This window comes from Suricata suricatta, chromosome 2, assembly GCF_006229205.1.
Source record: "Suricata suricatta isolate VVHF042 chromosome 2, meerkat_22Aug2017_6uvM2_HiC, whole genome shotgun sequence".
NCBI classification, from domain to species: Eukaryota; Metazoa; Chordata; class Mammalia; order Carnivora; family Herpestidae; genus Suricata; species Suricata suricatta.
The window spans coordinates 38815466-38837742 of NC_043701.1; the positions used below are offsets into that span (position 1 = coordinate 38815466).

Here is a 22277-nt window from a genome sequence, read left to right on the forward strand (position 1 = left end):
TAAGAGAAAGGCCACCTTTATGTGACTTACATTCCACTAAGGATATGTTATATGGTATGGGGAGGGGCTCAGGGAAAACAGTAATCAAATATGTAGAATAAACTAGATATGGAATGATGAGAACATTAAATTAATGACTGTTCACAGTGAATAAATATGTATGTCAGTAATTACAGAAGATTCATCAGTAAGTCACAGAAAATTATTAACTTTCTTCAGTATGTTAAAAATTAGAAAACACTGGTTGCCAAATATTAATAAAAATCAAATAACTATGTAATACAAGAAAATCAGCCAATTCCAAATACTTCTTAAAAAATGGGTAACTTTTACTTTTGCCACTTCACTGATATAAAATATTTTAAAACTCATGCAACTGAAAAAGCTTTTGAATAAATGAGGAAAACTAGTCAAAAAGAAAGCATAAGTAGTAAAAATTTATAATTAAGTTACCGGTGTTTACTAAGGTACGTGATTTGAAGTTATTCAGGCTATTATAGGTTCATGTTCCTTTGAGTAAAACAAATTACAGTATCTCTCTGATGACAAACATTCCAATATCGCTTTTCACTCTTCTGTGCCTACTCTATCTCAATAACCTATCCTCTCCCTGTCCAAGAACAGAAAACTCTAGACTAGGGATGAAGTCACCCTGAGGTTTTACTAACTAAAAGTCCTGGATCATATCACAGCTCTACTGTCTCCAAATCTCTACAACAGGCTCAGCAATCAGCATTATTAATCCAGGATTAAGTTCCTCAAATGATATGAGTCACATTTTCAACTACTGCTCTTTAAAATAAGAAATTCGCGGGGCCACCAGTGTAGGTGATGGATCTCAAGACGGCTGGGCAAAAACTTGCTCCAAAAGCCATTGACTGGATAGCTTTTGTGGTAGATCATACCCTGAAACCAGAAGGCCATTGCTAACTCCCTGAAATCCTGGAATGAGACCCTCACCTCCAGGTTAGCTACTTTCCCCTACAATCTACCTGCTATTGACAGGGCTTACTACAAGGCCAATGTGGCAAAGGCTGGGTTGGTAGATGACTTTGAGAAGTGTAATGCACTGAAGATTCCTGTGCCAGAGGATAAAAATACTGTCCAAGTGGGTGCTGAAGAAAATAAAGATGTGAAAAGTTGTGCTGAGTTTTTGTCTCTCTCAAAAGCCAGAATCAAGGAATATTAAAAAGAGCTGGAGAAGATAAAGAACATAATTTCATTTGATCAGATGACCATTGAGGACCTGAATGAAGTCCTACCAGAAACCAAACTGGACAAAAAGAAATATCCCTACTGGCCTCTCAGGTCAATTGAAAATTTATAAACTTGAGTGGGGAAGAAAGCTCTGGCCCTTGTATTATAAACTCTGGATATTTAAATTAACAAACAAACAAACAAACAAATAAATAAAGGAAACTTCTCATGAGATTTAAATATCTAGATTTGACAAGACGTATCATTGATTCATTGACCACTGTGTCAAAGAAATTAAAATATGAAAATTTTTTAAACTCGCATTCTTTACCTGTCCAATATTCTAAAAATCTTCAGTTCTTAACCACATAAAATTATATTCTTTTGGGTCCCCTGTGTGGCTCAGTGTGCTAAGTGTCAGAGTCCAGCCTAGGTCATGATCTCATGTTCTTCATGAATTCAAGCTTTGCATCGGGCTCTCTGCTTTCCACACAGAGCCCACTTCAGATCTTCTGTCCTCACCTGTCTCTGCCCCTTACCCACTTGCATGTGCATGCAGTTTATTTCTCTCAAAAGTGAATAAACATTTTTAGGAAGAAAGAAATTATATTTTCCTTAAGGAAGAAGACGATAAAGTCGTCAATTCAGAAAGGATGTCTGTTTTAATCCTCAATTGGATTTTAATGATATGTCCACTGCCTCCCTATTTATTAATGGTTTACCCTTCTCATACAGAATTCTTGATGTCTGACATGAAAGAATCATGATACTTTTGGCCCTGATTTACATACGGACCTCTCAATGTTCTGCTAGCTACCACAAGCCCTGCACACATGTGATCCCTTGTGGTCATCCTACTTTCTGTGAACGAGCCTCTAGTTGCATACCAGGTATCCATGTATCTCTTCTTTCATAAAAAAAAAAAATCCTACCTTTTGTTCAGGAGAGATCTTTAGCCAAGATCAATTTCTTTGCCTCCAACTAGGTAAGTCCACGTTACTAATTTCTTAATACTACTGGTATATGAATGGCGATGCTGAGCAAGCGGATTCCCTTATGTTCTCTTTCCATCTTTATCCTTTATGCTGTTCAGGACACAAATATGTTGCCTGGAGAGAGCATCAGAGGCTATACTGGGCCATACAAAACCCTCAGAAATGGAAGCTATACACTAAACATGAAGAGAATTAAACTCAGAAGCAGGACAGGCCCCTAATAACATTGTTAAGTCACCATGCTAGTCATGGACAATTTGCATCCAGGTTTCTTTCGTAGGAGAGAGAATAATATTTTACCCACTGTCATCAAATTCCTGTTACTGACATCTCTGCACTTTCTCACTGATTTGCTTGCTGTCTATAACATGGGTTAATTAAATCAGTGACTCAGACTTACAGTAAGAAATTATTGTTCCAACCCTGTCACTCCATCTTTTGGGCCAATAATAGTATGCAGTATATAGTATATTTTCATACTACTATTTATAGTACATTTTTTGTCTGACTATATTCTGAGAGAGGTGAGTTAGGGAACTGAAGTTTATTTTTTCCCTAACTCAATTCTTTTCTGTGGGTAAATATTTCTTATCACACAGTAGTTAGCTAATTAGGAAGCTACAGCTGCATGTAGGTATCAGAGAGAAGGGGATTTCTCCTTTCCGGCCTATTCCAGTGATCACGTCATCCTTTTTCTGGAATCAAGGATTTAAGATTAAGCTATTCTCTGGGAAGGGATTTTATATCCTTCCAACCAACCAACCAACCCACAGAACTGGAGTTGCTATCTGGCTTGGTGTTTCTGGTCATCCATCTTTGCACTATTACCTAAAGATGCCCCCCACCCCATGCTTCCTGGGATTCTTGGTAGTGTAAGGGAAGTGCTTTATATAGATGCTTCCCAGGCTTTCAGTGTATGACATATGTCAATCTCCCTCATTTCTTAATCTTTTCCTCACTTCCTGGAGTCCATTTAGTGTTACTCCTTATCCTCTGGTATTCTCTCTTTCTGTAGAAATAATCTAATTTTATGTGACTCTTTTTGACATTTCATACCTTCATAAGCCAAATGACAGTGGCTTTCTTCCCAGCCCAAGTCCTGCTGTGCTACCTCAAAGAGAAAAAAAGAGGACTGTATGTCAGGGATTTTTGAATCATCTAAAATACAGAGTCCAGTCTGAAAGATACAGAAAGGAAGAGAAGGAGTGAACTTCTACTTTCTCTCCAAGTTTAGAAAAAAATATGCCCCCCAAAGGATAAACAGATGTAATCTAAAGCCTCACTTTTTCTTTTGGAAATTTTCTTACCACATTTGGAAAACATTCCTGTGGCTGACACAGGAAATTTTAGACAATCTCTAAAAATTCTAGAAAATGATGGCTTTCTACTTGACCTTGCGAACATTATATTACATATGATTATCATCAAATCTCTAATAAAAAAGCTCTGCTTAATCTTTAAGGATTTTTCTTTTACAGAGAATTTCCTGTATAATTGGGTAAATAAAATTACAGCTTAGCCATAGTTGCCTGATATCATATAGCCAACATTATCCTACTATATTATATATCTATAGACACATTTTAAGTTTTTATTCTCTTCTTGCAGAAATTAGCAGTGCCCTATATTAGAAACCACAATATAATAATTCATTTTATTTTTTTATTTTTAATGTTTATTTATTTTTTTTAGAGAGAGAGAAACAGTGCATGAGCAGAGAGGGGCAGAGAAAGAGGAAGACAGATCTGAAGCAGTCCTAGGTTCTGAGATGTCAGCACAGAGCCGGATGCAGGGCTTGAACTCACGGACGACGAGATCATGACCTGAAGTGAAGTCGGACACTCAACCGACTAAGCCACCCAGGTGCCCCATATAATGATTAATTTTAAAAGTGAGTAATTTTCTTTTCTTCAACACTTCTCTTTCTAGATCCTACTATATATTTATTAATAAATAATTTATTCCTTTGTATCCACAGTCTAATTTGAATTTAAAAACTATACAAAAATAAGTCCTATAATCATACCACCATTATTAATAATTTATAGCAAACTCTGCATTTTTTTATTGTTTTAGGGAGAAAGAGAGAAAGCATGAGCAGGAGATAAGGGCAGAGGGAGAGAGGAAGAATCTCAAGTTGGTTCCACATGAGTAGTGCCCAAACTGGGACTCATTCCCCATCTCAGGATCGTAACCTGAGCAGAAATCAAAAGACAGACACTGAACCTACAGAGCCACCCACATGCCTTGCAAACTCTGTTTTAAATGATGCCCAGAAGGAATTTTTTTAAAGGGTTCATTTCATTATATGTTGCTCAATATAATGAAGGAAAATGTGTCCAAGAGTGACTTTTGGTTTAGCATGTGTTAATTACAGTTATGATGTCTTCTATATATAGAATAATTTTAGAGCTCCATCATCATTAAAATATAAACAGTTTTATAGATTGGTTTGAATTGTAATCATATAAAGCCAATGAATTAAAATTTTAGCCAATCACACAATCTTCTGGGAAGTTAAAGAAACAGAGATTGTGTCTGCCTTCCTTTCAGTTCTGTTCCTGCTTCTTTCACAATGAGGGATGACCTAGGCATGGTCACAATTCCCACTTCCACACACACAAAAAAATTACTGAGATGACTACATTATTTTTCCTATGAATTATTATGAAGAGCAAAGGAAGAGGAACATCTTAATTTTCTTTGTTGTTAACTCAGCCTACCCAGATGTTCTGACCTCAAGCGGATAAACATGGATCACAATAGTAGTATACCAATTCAATTCATTCAGATAGATTTCCCCCACATCTTAAATGCTTATGCATGTAGTCACAAATAATAAACGCTTACTGAAAGAATGAATTGTTAAAACAATATGAAGCCTATAATGATGTGTAAGGAACTACACTATACTTTAAGCTTGTCTTCTGGATTCAAGACAGGAATGTAAAGAGAGGCTTTCTCAAAGAGTCAAATCCAATATTCATGATACTGAACTGTGTTAATAAATAAAATGTTTTAAGAATGCTAGATGTCATTTGTAGTTGTCTCAGAGAAACTTCTTTTTCACCTTTCTTAACACATCTTCTTCTGTCTGACAAATCTTTGCCCATTTTGACCCTGTTTTCTCTTTACTGTCATTCACGTTTGCCCTGTAGAATTCAAATACTCATAACCAAGGGCAATTGTGATTGGTATGGCTTAAAAAATCAGTAGGTAACATGATAAAAGTTGTGATTTTTATACTTCCCTTCAGGATTGATCCAAAGAAGGCATAGTATTATACATCTTTCAAGACTTAGACGAAGATTTACATCTTATATTGTGGGAAATTAAAGCTTTTTAATTTTTTTAATGTTTTACTTATTTTTGAGACAGAGAGAGACAGAGAGGGGGAGGGGCAGTGAGACAGAGAGACACAGAATATGAAGCAGGCTCCAGGCTCTGAGCTGTCAGCACAGAGCCCAACGCGGGGCTCAAACCCACGATCGTGGGATCATGACCTGAGTCGAAGTGGGATCATGACCTGAGTCGAAGTCAGAGGCTTAACAGAATGAGCCACTCAGGTGCCCCTAAATTAAAGCTTTTAGATAGGAAGTCAGCATTTCTAACCTGAATGGCACAAAGTTATACACCAAAATCATGAAAAGGCACTGAAGGATTTAGAAATTTGGTATTTGTCCCATATAACATGGAGAGTTCTGCTGACTGGATGTGGCCATTGGGTCATATTTGCCTACTTTCATCTTACTTAAAATCCACTTGACATCAGACACATAATCAACTAAAGTTTATAAGCATTATATCTATTGATGAAGATGAGTAGAATATAGGAAACATTAAGAGAGATTATGAACTGAGAAAAAAATGTGATATAAATTCTTTGGTATCTCTGTAGCAGCACAATCTTGATGACAGATTTCTTATACTCAAGCAGGATCAAGAAGAATGGTTCCTGCCATAAACTAGATCTCAGATGATAGGGTAGTAATGCACTGATGATTACTAAATTGGTATTTTCAACACAGTCCTAGTTCTTTGTAATGTCAAATGCATATCTCTGGTCCTTCACACAGTATCACTGATGGCTTCATAATATTTAAAACTTTAAAAAAAATGAGAACAGCGTGTTAACTCAGTGAACAATAAAACCCAAATTACTGTGTCTCCTTTATTTTTAGAGAGGTAAACTTTTTTTATCTGCTTTACCTATTTGTGGGCCTTCCTTTCTTCCTTCCTTCCTTCTTCCTTCCTTCCTTCCTTCCTCACATTCTTAATAATCATCACAGAGCATCTTCTGCATGCCAGATGATTTTCTATGTAGCAAGAGGTTAAATATGTCCCTGTAAGCATAGTGTTTAATTCTACTAGAGTAAGACAGATAGTAAACAAATCAATTTGTCATCTTTTAGATGATAAGTGTTACGGTGAAATCTAAAGGAAGGTAAAGGCTAGAGAAGGGCAGATACTATTTTATAAATACTGGTTAGGAAAGGTTATTCTGGAAAAATGATTTTTGGCCAATGACCTGATCAAAGAAAAGTGATGAGACACATGCTTCCCTGGAAGAACATCCAACACAATGGGAACAATACATTCAAAGGCCTCAAGGCAGGAGAAGGCCCACTTTATTTACCTTTTATGTAGAACAAAGGTTTACAAGGATGAAATTGGGAGGATATTATTCAGAGAGATGGCAGACAGAAAATTTCTTTTGCTATTTCCCTGTGGCAGCTGGAGGGGAATTTTTCTGGGTTACATTTCACAATATATGCTATGTGGTTCCTGGCTTTCTCCTGGCAACTTAACTCCTGCTTCTACACTTGTCGAATCAAGGGTCAGGATAATAGTCCGTATCAGGAGGAGAGCGCCCATATTCCTTAGTTTTCCTTATGGTCATCTTGGCTAGGTGTCTCTTTTGTGTTCTTTCTCTGCTTTCCTGCTTCTTTTCGAATGCTTATGGATTCTTCCATTCTCGATTTCCAGCTTTGCTACGCATTTAACTTATTCAGCTATATGTTCTATATGTTTGATGTATAAAGTGGATTCTCTGTGACATTACATTCCATATTTACCTAAAAATGAATGTTTCTTCACATCAGCTGACCAATGGGCCCATTGTTTGACCAAACTGACTATCTTCATAAAAAAACATTTTTGAAGGATCAAATTCTCATATTTAAAGTTTATTCAAGAGCTTAAAGAAAATAAAGATATCTGGTAAAATTACAGATTAAGCTTACAGAAGATACCTTTTGTATACTGAGTCTTTTTACTTTTTGAAGTCCATCAAATGTTGAAATTTATGTAATATTGGTCAATATGAAGGGGAGCAGGAAGAAATGTTTGGCAGCCAAATGTACCAACATTTTAGCCTAAAGCATGGGATATATTTGGTCCTGTCAATAAATGTATAAAACAGGTGATTTTAATCAGTTTTGAATATGAAACATAAGGAATATTTAAAAAGAAACTAACCCAAATATATGCTACTATTCCAGTAGAGAAAATTAAATTTCCTATTTTATAGAAAATATAATAGTTATAACTACATTTTCAAAGTCCATACTAATGAAAAAATGGTAAATAAATCAATGAAGCTCAGACTGTGTACTCATAACTCATTGAATTAAATGCCTAATTTCTTCTACCAGACTCCACAGAAAATAAAACCTAATTTCATTAGAAACATTTACAGATTGTTCACCTTAGCTAATTCACCTAGCTAATAGTGAAGACTGGATTACACTTTGGTAATTGGTGCTAGAGGAATATAAATTTGAGGAGCACTAAAGAAATGAAAACATTCACAAGTAACAAGTATTGACTTGCTGTCAGGTAGCAAGCATAGAAATAGTTGGTAAACAATATACTAAGTAATTGTAGAAACATGTGCTTTTTATGCCCTTCCATGAGGGCATGAGAAACTAATGACAAGCTAAAATCTGGCAAAACAAAGGTTCATTTATCCAGCATCCATCCATCCAAGTTTCTAATTACTCAAGATGTAGTTTTCTCAATGACAAACTCTTGATCTAAAACTTATTAGCTATTGACCTTGTGCAAATTATTTAACCTATCTCTTGGTTTCCTAAATGCAGATAATTATAGTACCCCTCCAAAATTTATTTATGGGGAACAAATAGGTTAAATAAATAAGGGGCTAAGACTAGTCTCTGACACAGAGTAAGAGTTATGAATGTGCTACCTATTATTATTTATTGCTTTATGGGACATGAACTGGGTTGCTAGAGGTAGTATAACTACCTTGTATAAAGATGATGGGGTGGCTTCTTGAGCCAATATCATTACATGGAACCTTTACACAAGGAAAGACATGTGAAGGTCACAGATCAGAGGCATGGGCCCACTAAAAGACTGAGATCTAATAAGATTATTAAATACTTCTTCCCACTAAATTATCACCATACCAGCAGGCTACAGTAAGTCAGAATGGATTATAGTTGAAAAAGCTGCAAAATGCAAATGCTCTCTGAAAAGGAGAACTTAAAAATACTCAAAGTTATGAAGAGACAAAACCAAGGACACTAGAGGAATTTAGACTATCTTGCAACTAACACAAAAACAACAAATTTTGAATATAAACACCTACCTGTATTCAAATAAATCTTCACTCTAGAGACTCGTTTGTCTCAGATCCTATTACCCAAAACAACATGACCAAATTTCAGAAAAAAATTAAAAAAACACACTAAAAAATATGGACTGTGGGAAAAATATCAAACATCATGACCCGATTCAGATATGACAAAGGTATGAGAATTACCAGACAAGGAATATAAAATAACTATGATAAATATGTTAAAGGCTCTTATGGAAAAAAATAGATACATATACAACAGCATATGGATTTTGTAAGCAGAGTAATGGGAATTTGAATTTATAATCAAAAGAAAATGCTGAAACCAAAATTTTTTATTTTAATTTTTTGGTTTATTTATTTTTGAGACAGAGACAGAGCACTAGCAGGGGAAGGGGCAGAGAGAGAGAGAGGAAGACACAGAATCTGAAACAGGCTCCAGGCTCTGAGCTGCCAGCACAGAACCCGATGCGGGGCCTGAACCCACAGACTGCAAGATCATGACCTGAGCCAAAGTTGGACACCTAGCCAACTGAGCCACTCAGGTGCCCCCCAAAATATTTTTTAAAAACGTAATACAGGACTGAAGAAATCTTTAATGGGTTCATCAATAAACTTGAATTGGTTAAGGAAAGAATTAGTAAGTTTAAATACATAGCAATAGAAATTTCCAAAAGTGAAATGGAAATTAGGGGGAAAAATGAATGCCAGAAAACTCCAAGAACTTTGAGGACAATTTAAAAAGATGTAATATATCAATATCTGGAAAAAGAGAAGACAGAATACAAAGAGCAGAAGAAATATTTGAGTCAGCAATGGCTAAGAACTTTCTAAAATTAATGAAGCCCATCAAACCACAGATACAGAAAAACCAGAGAAAGCCCAGAAGAGAAATAGCAAAAATATCTACCCAAACCAAAATATGAGATATTTTGAGAAATATGAGATTAAGGAGCCACTTTAAAGAAGTAGGGAGTGGAGGAATTACCTACAGGAAAACAATTTTAAGAATTATAGTAGATTTATCTGGAAACATGCAAGAATGAGGACAGTGGAGCAAAATATTTAAAGGGTTAAAAGAAAAAATCAACTTATAAAACTATATTTAGCAAAATTATCCTCAAAAGTGAAGGAAAAATAGACTCTCAGACAAACAAAACAGGGGATTTATCACTAACTTACCTTCCCTGTAAAATTTATCCAAAGAAGTCAATTCAGAGAGAAGTAAAATTAAGTCAGAAACACAGATACATGTAAAGAAAAGAAAAAGAAGAACAGTGTGAAAGGAATAAATGAAAGTAAAATAAAATATTTTATCTTTACTTCTTTTTCTCCAGCTTTATTGGGATGTAATTGACATGTAACATTGGATTGACTTAAGGTGTATAATACGATGATTTGATACTGGAATATTGTGAAAGGATTGCCATAGTAAGGTTAGTTAACACATCCACCACCTAAAAGTTGCCGGTTTTTGTTTGTTTGTATGTGGTGGGAACTTTTGAGATCTACACTCTTAGCAACATTTCAAGTATATCATACAGTATTGTTAACTACAGTCATTATTTTGAACATTATATCCCCAGAACTTATTTATCTTCTAATTAGCAGTTTGTATCCATTGACCACTCTTATCCATTTCCTAGATCTTCCTGGCCCTGGCAAGCACTAACTTACTCTCTGTTTTATACGTTTGGTTTTCTTAGATTCCACATGTAAGTGAGACCACACATTATTTGTCTTTCACACAGTATTTGTCTGACTTATTTTAATTAACTTAATGCCCTCAAGTTTTATTCATATTGTCATAAGTGGCAGGATTTCTCCTTTTTAGTGGTTGAATAATCATATATTGTATATGTATGTCACATTTTTTATTACATTCATCCACTGACAAGCATCTGTTTCTATGTCTTGGCTTTTATAACAATGCTGCAATGAACTAGGGGTATAGATATCTCTTCAAGATAGTGATTTCATTGCCTTCAGATAATACTCAGAAGTGAAATCCTAAATCATATGGCATTTGTAATATTCTGTGAAACCTCCATATATTTTCTATAGTTGCTACACCAATGTACATTCCCATGAACAGTGCGCAGCTTTCTTTTTTCTCCATATCCTCACCAGCACTGATGGCCATTCTAACAGGTCTGAGATGATACCTTACTGTGGTTTCCCTGGTGATTAGCTATCCTGAGCACCTCTTCATGTACCATTGACCATGTGTGTATCTTCTCTGGAAGAAGTCTATTCAGGTCCTTTGCCCGTTTTATTTTATTTTTAATATTTACTTTTGAGGGAGGGAGGGAAGAAAGGAGAGAGAGAAAGAGAGAAGGAGGTATGGAGGGAGAGGGAGAGAGAGAGAGAAAGAATACAAGGGACAGAGAGAGAGGGAAAGAAAGAAAATCCCAAGAAGGTTCTACACCATCAGCACAGAGCTTGATGCAGGGTTTGAATCCAGGAACTGTGAAGTTATGACCTGAGCTGAAATCAAGACTCTGATACAACCAACCAAGCCTCCCAGATGCCACTTTGCACAATTTTACCTGGATTATTTGTCTTTTTGCTATTGATATATATGAGTTCCTTATATATTTTACACATTAACCTCTTATCACATGTATGTTTTGTGAATATTTTCTCCCATTTTGTATGTTTCCTTTTCATGTTACTGATCATTTCTTTTGTTGTGTAGAAACTTTTTAGTTAGATATAGTCTGACTTGCTGATGTCTAATGACAAGGAGCTTTCCCTCTATGTTTTCTTCTAGGAGTTTCAGAGTTTCAGGTCTTAATTTAAATCTTTAATCCATTTTGAGCTAATTTTTGTGACTGTTGTAAGAATGGGGCCTTTTTTGCTTCTTAACTGATCTAAAGGCTAACTGTATTTAAAGTACTAAGAGCAACAAGGCATTGGGTGATAGTAGCATACATTTAAGCCAAGTAAAATAACAGCAATGTTCTAAGGGCAGGAGCAAGGGATTGGGAATGCTTATACTCATGATCCTTGCACTATAGGAGGAGAATAGTGTTATTTGAAGGTAGACTTATGTTAGTCAAATAGTGTATTATAAACTCTGAGGTAACCAATAATATATTTGTAAAACTATATACTTGACATGTTAGGAGGATGAATAAAATAAAACTGTATAAAATGCTTAATTACAATGAAAGAAGTCTGAAAACCAAACCTCTGACAAGAAATAAAAAAATATTTACAAACATGGTTAATATTACCATGTCAATAATCACTTTAAATTGTCATACTCTAAGGAGTGCCTGGCTGGCTCAGTTGGTGGAATGTGCCACTCTTGATATCAGGGTTGTGAATTCAAGCCCATATTGGGTATAGAGATTACTTAAAAAAAAATCTTAAAATAAAATAAAATAAAATAAAATGTTCTAAATATAGCAATTAAAAATAAAAATGTTCAGATTGGATAAAAAACAAAACCCAATTTCTCTTGTCTAAAATAAAATCATTTCAAATATAAAGAGTCTGATAGGATAAATGCAAAGGTAGGGTTAAGACTAATCATACTAAGATTCATCAAAAGAAAATTGGAAGAACGATATTAGTTTCCAACAAGATAAACTCAGAACAAAGAGAATTACCAGTCATAAAAAAGAATATTACACAATGATGAAGGGGTTAATTCTCCAAGAAGGCATAACAATCCAAAAAGGGTATAAACCTACTGAGAGAGCATGAAAGTCTGTAAGGAAAAAACTAGCAGAACTGAAAAGAGAAATAAGCAAACCCTCTATTATAGTTGGAACTTTAAAAATATTCCTTTTAATCATTGATAAGTCAAGTAGGTAGAATGTCAATGAGAGAGGAGACTTGAACAGCAATATCAATCATCTTGGTCTAATTGATAATTTTAGAATGCTCTCTTCATTAATAGCTGAATATTCATTCTTCTCGAGTTGATATGGAACACCGACAAAAAGAGACCACATTCTGGGCCATAAAACATTCTTAACAAATTTAAAGGTATAGAAATTCTACAAAGTATGTTCTCTAACAACAATGAAATTAAACTAAAAGTCAGTAACAGAAACTTAGCTTGAAAATCACCAATTATTTGGGAATTAAATGATACATTTCTAAATAACACATGAGTTAAATAAGAGTCTCCAGAGGAATTAACACATATTTTGAACTAAATGAAAATAAAAATACAACTTATCAAAATGACTGTCATGCTATGAAAACAGTCAGTGCCCAAAGGGAACTGCATAACATTCACTACATATAATATAATAGAAGATCTAAAATCAATAACTTAAGCTTCCACTTTAAAAGACTAGAAAAAGATTATCTGTTTAATTCTAAAGCAAACAAAAGGGGAAAAATGAAATTAGAGCACTAAGCATAAAATTGAAAACAAGAAAACAACAGAGACAATAAATAAAACTAAAAGGTATTTCTTTGGAATAGCCACAAAATTATAAACTTCTAGCCCGGTTAACCAATATATAAAAAAGAAAGAAAACACAAATTATTAATATGGAAGTTGAAAGGGAATCATCACTGCTAGTTCTGTGGATTAAAATGTTAATAAAGGAATAACATGAACAGCTCTATGGCCACAAACATGAAAATTTAAATAAAATTGACCAATTCCTTGAAAGACACAAACTACCAAAATTCACACAAAAATAAGCAAATTACTTGAGTGATTCTATATCTATAGAAGAAGTTGAATCATACGCAATAGCCTTCCAAACCAATAAATCACCAGACCCAGATTACTTCATTGTTAAATTCTAACATATATTTAAGGAAAAAGTGGCAACAATTCTCTAAAAGATCTTCTGTGAAAGAAAAAAAAAAAAAAAGCTGAGGGGATACTTCCTCAGCTCAGCAGCTCTCACTGCTTTCTCTGAAATAGCAGTGTCTCAACATCAAAACAAATAAAAATTTTGCAAGAAATAAATAATACAAAGCAATGTCTCTCAAGAACACAGACACAACAATCCTCAAAAATATCATCAAATTGAATGCGTCAATGTATAAAAAGTGGCATACCACAACCAAGTGAAACATATTTCAAGTGTGCAAGGATAGCTCGCATTTGAGAATTAATCAATACAATGACCATAAACAGAAAAATCCTACGATCGAATTAACTGATTCAGAAAAGCATTTAACAAAATCCAATATCCACCCATGGTAAAACCCACATAAAACTAAGAATCAAGAAAAATTCTTCAACTTGATAAAGAACATCTACATAAAACCTACAGCGAACATGAGAACCTGTACACATTCCTCTTAAGATCAAGAACAAAAGAAAAATGTTCTTTCTCTTCATTCCCATTAAACATTGTGCTGGAAGTAAAATAACAAACAAAAAACAATAATACAAGTAAAAGTATAATACAAGAAGACAAAAAAAGAAATAAAAGATAAAGAGATTCAAAAGGAAAAAATAAAACTGTCTTTACAGACAATATAATTGTCTATAGAAAAGATTTCACAGCATCAACTCCTCCCAACAACAAAAATCTTCTTAGAAATTTGTTTAAAAAGCAACCATATCAAAGATGCAAATTATGGTGATACATTATATTGTATATTATTATACAATATGGTATATAATATGTTGTGTATTATATGTACATTATAGTATAGCAAGTCAAAAAATAAAATACTGAAGTAAAGTTAACAAAATATATGCAGAATCTATATGCAGAAAACTTCAAAATACTGTAAAGAATAGATAACATTAATAAATGAATCCTCATACCAAAAATAAATGATTTCTCAATATTTTAACAAGTTAATTCTTCTGAAATTGAACTACCTATTCATCCAATCCCAAATAAAACCAATACTACACTGTATGCTAACTAACTTAAATTCAAACAAATAAAATTTTTAAAAAGCTTTGCATAAATAAAAAGTTTTAATTGCAGTCCATTCATACAATGGAATATTATTCATCCATAAAAAGGAAAGCAGTCCTGACACATGCTACATGATGGTATATCCCTTTCGGAGTAACTATACCTGATCCAGGCACCAGACTTTTCTGCAGGCGCTACTCTAGTTTCCCCTGCTTTCTCTCCCCTCACTCCTTCACTTATGGGCAGGACAGGAGTTTGTGCAGGGTACTACTTACCATGTAGTCCTGTAGTCAAAGGGAAATAGCGCTTTCAGTTAAATGTCAAATGTCAGGCAAGTGTTTACCCTGGGTGAATCAACAAATATTAATTTTTCTTTCTTCCCTTTAGCCTACAAACACACTCAAGTACATTCTAATATAATCTTCCTTGCCCATGTCTGCCCCTACTGAAGCTACCACTGAGAACAATTTGCAAAGAGATGTCTGCATGCATTTCCTCTCCTCTCACCTCCCCAACTCAAATCCCTGTGGATAGGGTCCCTCACATTAGGTGAAGGAAGTATAAAAGCATGAAAAGGAAGAAAGAAAGGAAGTAAGGAAAGGAGGAAGGGAGAGAGGGAGGAGTTATTAGTGACTTTCCATGTTCAGTTCCAAATTGTTTTCTGTTTAGTAAACACTGATAAAAATGTTTTGAAATAATCTTAATGGTAATGTCACATTTATGAGAATCACTCTTTTACAATCAACTACAAAAAGAAGCAAAGACAAATGCATTTCAGTGGAGATAGAGGTAATTTTTAATTTTAGAATATGAGAATATTAAATAGTATCCAAGGTGAGATTTTAGCACTGATCATGTTCAAGGCATTCTTGTCAACGTAAGTGTGATGAAATGAGAGAACATACCTCATTAAAATATCCAGCTTCACATATGGCAAGCAATTTGCCAAAAACTGTGTTAGAATCTACTCTCTCCCATGGTTTTCCTCCTGGTATTTGAATATTAAACATTTTAAAATTATTTACAGCATTAGCATTATACAATACAAGGTCAAATGTAGAAGTAAACAATGTCTTTGGACAAATTTTTAAACTTGTCTGTTATGCTGAAACAAACGAATTAATCCTCATAGTAATTATCACTGTGCCAGTTACAGCTGTCACAAGCAGAGGACCCTATTCCAAGGGAACCAGCTCTTTCCAAGCTAACTATGTGCCATTTACAACAGAACCTTTTCCTATATTTTCCATGTAATCCTTTCAACATTCCTGTGTGGCAGCTATTAACAACTCCACTGAGAGAGGAGAAAATTGCCTAATTTGGCAAAGTCAAATATCCAGTATTAGCAGCTCGGAATTCAAATGAGGCTGGTGCAACTTTAGAGTCAATAGGTACACAATATATTCATTTGCTCAAGAAATGAGAAATCTGGGGTGTAGCTGGTGTGACAAGAAAATAAAGAATTTACCCTTCTCTTTGTCTACTAAGGAGAATTTTGAATCCCTACACAATTTCTGCTTCTCCACTGTTTAGAATCAGTGTGATGATTGGGAAATTTTAGAGGCACAAAATCAACTTCATTTCAGTTTTTGTTCATTTGTTTTGTTTTTGTTTTTGCAAAATATGAAAAGCTACTGATGGGGCTGGTGTCCAAAAGGGGCCTGGGAGAAGAAGATTTGACTCAGGCTAAGTAGATCGAGAATTTTCTGGAATTTTACCAAAAGAAAAGATGGGGTTCAAAGATGCAGCTATCGAATTCTGAGAGAAATAGTTGAGGAAATAGAATTTTTAGGAACTTTTTCTTTGATTTGGAAAATAATATCCCTTTGTTGTTTTCTCAAATTAATCACTACATGTTTTTAAGATTACTTTTAGACACAGAAATTTAGGGGTGCCTGGGTTAAGTGTCCAACTTCGGCTCAGGTCATGATCTCACAATTTGTGGGTTCAAACTCCATGTCGGGCTCTGTGCTGACAGCTAGCTCAGAGCCTGGAAGGCTGTCTTCAGATTCTGTGTCTCCCTCTCTCTCACTGTCCATCCCCTGCTTATGGTATCTCTCTCTCTCTCAAAAATAAATAAAAACATAAAAAAATTTAGATATAGAAATTTATTAGACTACGACACTGGGTGAAGACTGGGTCATGTAGATATTGACTTTATTTTGATTATAGGAGACTTCTAACTAGCACTGAGGTGGAACTTCACCTTTAAAAATGTTTCTCCTTTCCTTTATACAATGACTAAAGCCTCTGGCAATTCGTATTGGTCACTGAGTCTAAAATTACTCTGTCCCCAATGGCTGCCTCTCCTGGGCCTTCTCCTGAAAGCTGAAGGCCAACTTCTTTCTTTGAGAAAGGAAGTTTCTAATCATCAAATTCCCTCTAAGCTTTGGAGAGACTTTATCTAAGAGGTCAGTTGTCTGCCAACTGGCAAGAGCAGTCTTAAGAAAAACATGAGAATTTCATTCTGGCCAAGCTGGAAATAAAGCAGCAGCCCCCCTTTTAATTTAATTAATTACTTTTTAAATTTACATCCAAGTTAGTTAGCATATAGGGCAACAATGATTTCAAGAATAGACTTCTTAATGCCCCATTTAGCCCCATTCACCCTCCCACATGCCCTCCCGCAATCCTGTTTGTACTCTGTATTTCAATTCTCTTATGTTTTGTCCCCTCCCTGTTTTAATATTATTTTTGCTTCTCTTCCCTTATGTTCATCTGTTTTATATCTTAAATTCCTCAAATGAATGAAGTCATATGATATCTGTCTTTCTATGACTGACCAATTTTGCTTAGCACAATACCCTCTAGTTCCATCCACATAGTTGCAAATGGCAAGATTTCATTATTTTTGATTGCCAAGTAATACTACATTTTGTGTGTGTACATACACACACACACACACATTTTCTGTGTTCGTCCCCTTATTATACATGCAACTCCCCACGTTTCCATAAACAGTGCTGTCTCTGTGAAATACGATGCCACTGAGGTCAAACTTTCATCTCTGAACTGTTTTTAGGTTGTGGCCTATGCTCTTTTGTAGTCCTCTAATGTTGATTCCACTTATCTAGTGTTCATGAAATAAAGCATATTCACTAGGTGTGGAAGAATACTTCCACTGCTTTCTCCCATCTCTCTTTTAAGTTTTATTTAGTTTTGAGAGAAAGCGAGAGCAAGAGGGATAGGGGCATAGAGAGAAAAAGACCAAGGATCTGAAGCAGGCTCTGCACTGACAGCAGAGACCCATGCAGGCTGAAACTCGTGAGCCATGAGATCATGACCTGAACCAAAGTCAGACACTTAACTGACTGAGCCACCCAGGCACACTCCTCCATCTTTTTTATATCCAAACTTCTTAAACAAGTTGTCTGTTCTCTATCACTGCATATTATTTTCTATTTGTTCTTCAATGCCCTTCATTGTTCCATCACAAATGCTTTACTGAGCTAGCTCTTCCTAATTTCACATATGAGTTACATGTTGCTAAATTAAATGTCATTTTTCTATTTTCAGTTCCTCTTTCTTGACTTTTGAAGACAACATTTATTCATCCATTTAGATGAGATATGAGAAAGAAGGAGTGCATGTGGGGGAGAGGGGCAGAGGGAGAGGGGAGGGAGGGAGGGAGGGAGAGAGAGAGAGAGAGAGAGAGAGAGAGAGAAAGAGAGAGAGAATCTTAAGCAGGTTCCATGCTCAGTGAGGCACGGGCTCAATCCCATGACCCTGGAATCATGACCTAAGCCAAAATCAAGGGTTGGAAGCTCAAACCAAATCACTCAGGCAACCCTAATCACTCAGGCAACCCTATACTAATATTTTTAATAACTGCCTTTCACAAATCATATTATAAGCAATGGTAAGAAAGCAAAAATTAATAAAGACATGGTCCATGCTCTCACAAAGCACATATTTTAGTGTGGGAGATAGTATTGGGCAAATAATCATGAACTTATGTTTAACCAAAAATCCAAGTTAAATCCTCTAAAGCAAAGGAACTCAGTTCCTCAGCAATGATTCCTTGCCTATATTGGAAGTTGAGGCCAAGCATTCCTAAAGAAGTGAGTCTTGAGCTGAGATATGAATATGAATGAGACTTTATCTAAAGAGGTTAGGAGATAGCATGCTGAGTAAAGACTTGTGGCAGGGTCGTATTTTCATGTACATTTACCCTCAGGAACACAGAGACAATAAAACACTTAAGAGGGAACATGATGTTGCACAATTATAATTTAAGCTGTCATAGGGTTTTTTGTACTCAGGGACCTTTCAGACATTGCCATATTTTTTATTCAAGTATAATTAACACATAGTGTTATATTAGTTTCAGGTGTACAATACAGTGATTCGACAATCTACACATTACTCAGTGCTCACCACGGTAAATGTACTCTTAATCCCCTTTACCTCTTCCACCCATCCTACTCCCCTCTCCTCCAGTAACCATCAGTTTGTTGTCCATGGTTAAAAGTCTTAACCATTTTTTGTTCCTTTCTTAAATTTTGTTTGGTTTCTTAAATTCCACATGAGTGAAATCATGTGGTATTTGTCTTTCTCTGACTTATGTCACTTCACATTATATCCTCTAGATCCATCCATGTTGTTGCAAATGGCAAGATTTCATTCTTTTTATAGCTGAATAATATTCCTGTGTGTGTATGTGTGCACACACACACACACCACACTTTCTTTGTCTATTCATCTATGAATGGACACTTGGGTTGCTTCTGTAACTTTGCTATTGTAAATAATGCAACAATAAAATTAGGGGTGCAACTACCTTTTCAAATTATCGTTTTCATATTCAAACATATTCTCTGTTTTCATAAATTACCTAGTAGTAGAATTACAGGATCATATGGTAATTCCATTTTTATTTTTTTGAGAAACTTCCATACTGTTTTCCACAGTGGCTCCACCAATTTGCATTCCCATCAACAATGCACAAGGGTTCCTTTTTCTCCACATCCTTGCTAACACCTGTTGTTTCTTATGTTGTTAATTTTAGCCATTCTGGCAGGTGTGAGGTGGTATAACATTGTGGTTTTAATTTGCAATTCCCTGATGATTAGTGATGTTGAGCATCTTTTCATGTATCTCTTGGCCATCTGTATGTACTCTATGAAGAAAATGTCTATTCATGTCTTCTCATTTTTAATTGGATTGTGTTTTTTGCTGTTGAGTTGCATAAGTTCTTTATATATTTTGGATATTAACCCCTCATTGGATATATTATTTGCAAATATCTTCTCCCATTCAGGAGGTTATTTTTGTTTTGTTGATTTAATATGCTGTTCAAAAGTTTATTATTTTGATGTAGTCTCAATAGTGTAATTTTGCTTTTGTTTCCTTTGGCATCGAAAACAGAACTAGAAAAATGCTTCTATGGCTGATGTCAAAGATATGTTTTCTTAAAGGAATTTTATGGTTTCAGGTCTCACATTTAGGTATTTAATCCATTTTGAATTTACCTCTGGACATTATCATATTTGATCTTCAAAAGCCCCTCCAATAGGCAATAAGTATTCTTACCCTCTACTTTATAGATGAGCAAATTAAGGCATAGAGTGTTCATAATAGCAGTATCCTGATTATAAATGTGATTCCTGAAGCCCAGTGAGATACTTAAAAGACATATACCCCAATATAGTCTTTCTTTTCCTTCTATACCTCTGGTCAGTTCTCAGGCTACTTTGTGGATTCTTTTCGTCCTCTAATCTTTAAATGTTGTAGTTCTTCCAGGCTTGACCCTGTGTGCTGGTCTCTGTTCACCGTACACTTTTTCCCAGGCAAGCTCATCCACTTTCATAACTTCAATTACCCTCTGACATATAATGACTCACACACTGATGCCTTTAGTCTTGACCCTATCTTTGAGTTGCAGAACCTCAGAACCATCTCCCTATTTGACATCTCTATTTGTAGAAGCACTTCTATCTCTCTCTATATATAAAATTTAGATCATTATTTCTTCCAAAAAAGATCAATAATTTTATATCCTCTATTTCAGTGACTGACACAATTATTATCCAGTTATATAAGACAGAAACCAGATTCCTCCCTCTTGCTTACTCCTTAGATCCAATCCCAACACCAAATCCTGCCATCACCTTATTCTAGATCTACACCACCACTTTCTCAGACACTGAAGTAGTCTTCTCACTGCTTTCTTTAAATTCATTCTTGTCCTAAACCTAACACATTCATCCTAGTACTTTTGAAGACAAATCTATTTGTGACATTTCACTGACCCAAGAACTTAAATAGATGCCCATTCAAGTAGGTTAAAATATGAAATCTTTAATATGGCCAATTAGGAACCACAGGAATTGACCCTTGTCTACCATTCTCTTTCTTTCAGTCCCAAAGGCTCCCATTTCTTTTCCCTTTTTAATAAAGATTTTATTTATGTAAGTAATCTCAACATCCAATGTGGGACCTGAAATCACAACCACAAGATCAAGAACTGCCTGTTCCAGTGACAGAGCCAACCAGATCCTGTCCAAAAGCTCCCATTCCTAATTCAGTTACTCATGCTCATTATAATTATCATTCTTCCAGAGTACATAAAGACTGCTCCTTATGACTGTAGTGTTTATATATTCTTCCTCCACAGACTTTCTAGAAACTTCTACTTACCCTTTGTATAATTTCCTCTAAGACAGATTTCCAAATTCCCTAAATTAAGTTAGATACCCTCCTAATGTGTTCTATTTACATTCTGAAACCTCTCTTTATAGTAATCTTGGCAATTACATTCATAAAATAAACTGTGTAATTTTGTAATCACAGTCTTAAAATGTGTCTCTCCAATTAATATGTGAGATTCAGGAAAAAAGAAAAACATTTGCTTATTGCAGGCTGTATCTCCAACGCCTTTCAGAGAATGGGTAGTAGGTACCTATTAGTCAAATGAATGATAAAATGTTATTATGCCTAACCAACAACATGACTGCTGCCCATGTCCATCTATACTAATTTGTTGCTGTTCCACATCAAAAATAACCTTTTTCATAATAACAGTGGATTCCTTTCCTACTCTTGGCATTCTTTAAAAAAAACCAATCCTTGTTAAGTTCCCTGAAGATCTCTAGAAAAACCTGTTTCATGAAATTCTACCAACGAACATACTGCCTGTCTTATTCTGCTCTTTAATTTATGCAGCAAATAAATACTAACTTCCCACCCAGCATCTCAAGTTCTAAGTTGATGACTGACTCAGGATTGGAGGGAGGTTGTCCAACGTGTAAGCTCTATGGTGACATGGACAATTTCTATTTTGAATTGCCCTCAACATCTTTTACAGCCCTTGGTATTTGATAAACTCTTATTTTTAATTATTTTTAAAATTTTGAAAAAGTGGTAAATAAAGTGAGTGGAGAGAGAGGCTCTCATTAATGCCTTGGCAACTGCACCCCTTGTTAGTTGGAAAGTCTATCCCTGGAGGAGCCCTGGTCAGAATTCATTTCTCCACAGTGGAATACATAAAGGCATATTTAAACCTCCCACTAAGAACCTGAAGAAAACTATCTCCACCCTACTTGAGACTAAGGATGTCTGAAGAAGGGGTAGCATTTCAAGTAAACTTACTGCCCTTAAGAATGTACTTTCACCAGAGGCAGAAAG

The 22277-nt window shown here is 35.2% G+C and overlaps 1 pseudogene; it reads left to right on the forward strand.

Annotated features, from left to right (window-relative positions):
- Positions 1–831: 831 nt before the first annotated feature.
- LOC115274835 lies at positions 832–1327 on the forward strand (annotated as a pseudogene).
- The last annotated feature ends 20950 nt before the right edge of the window (positions 1328–22277 follow it).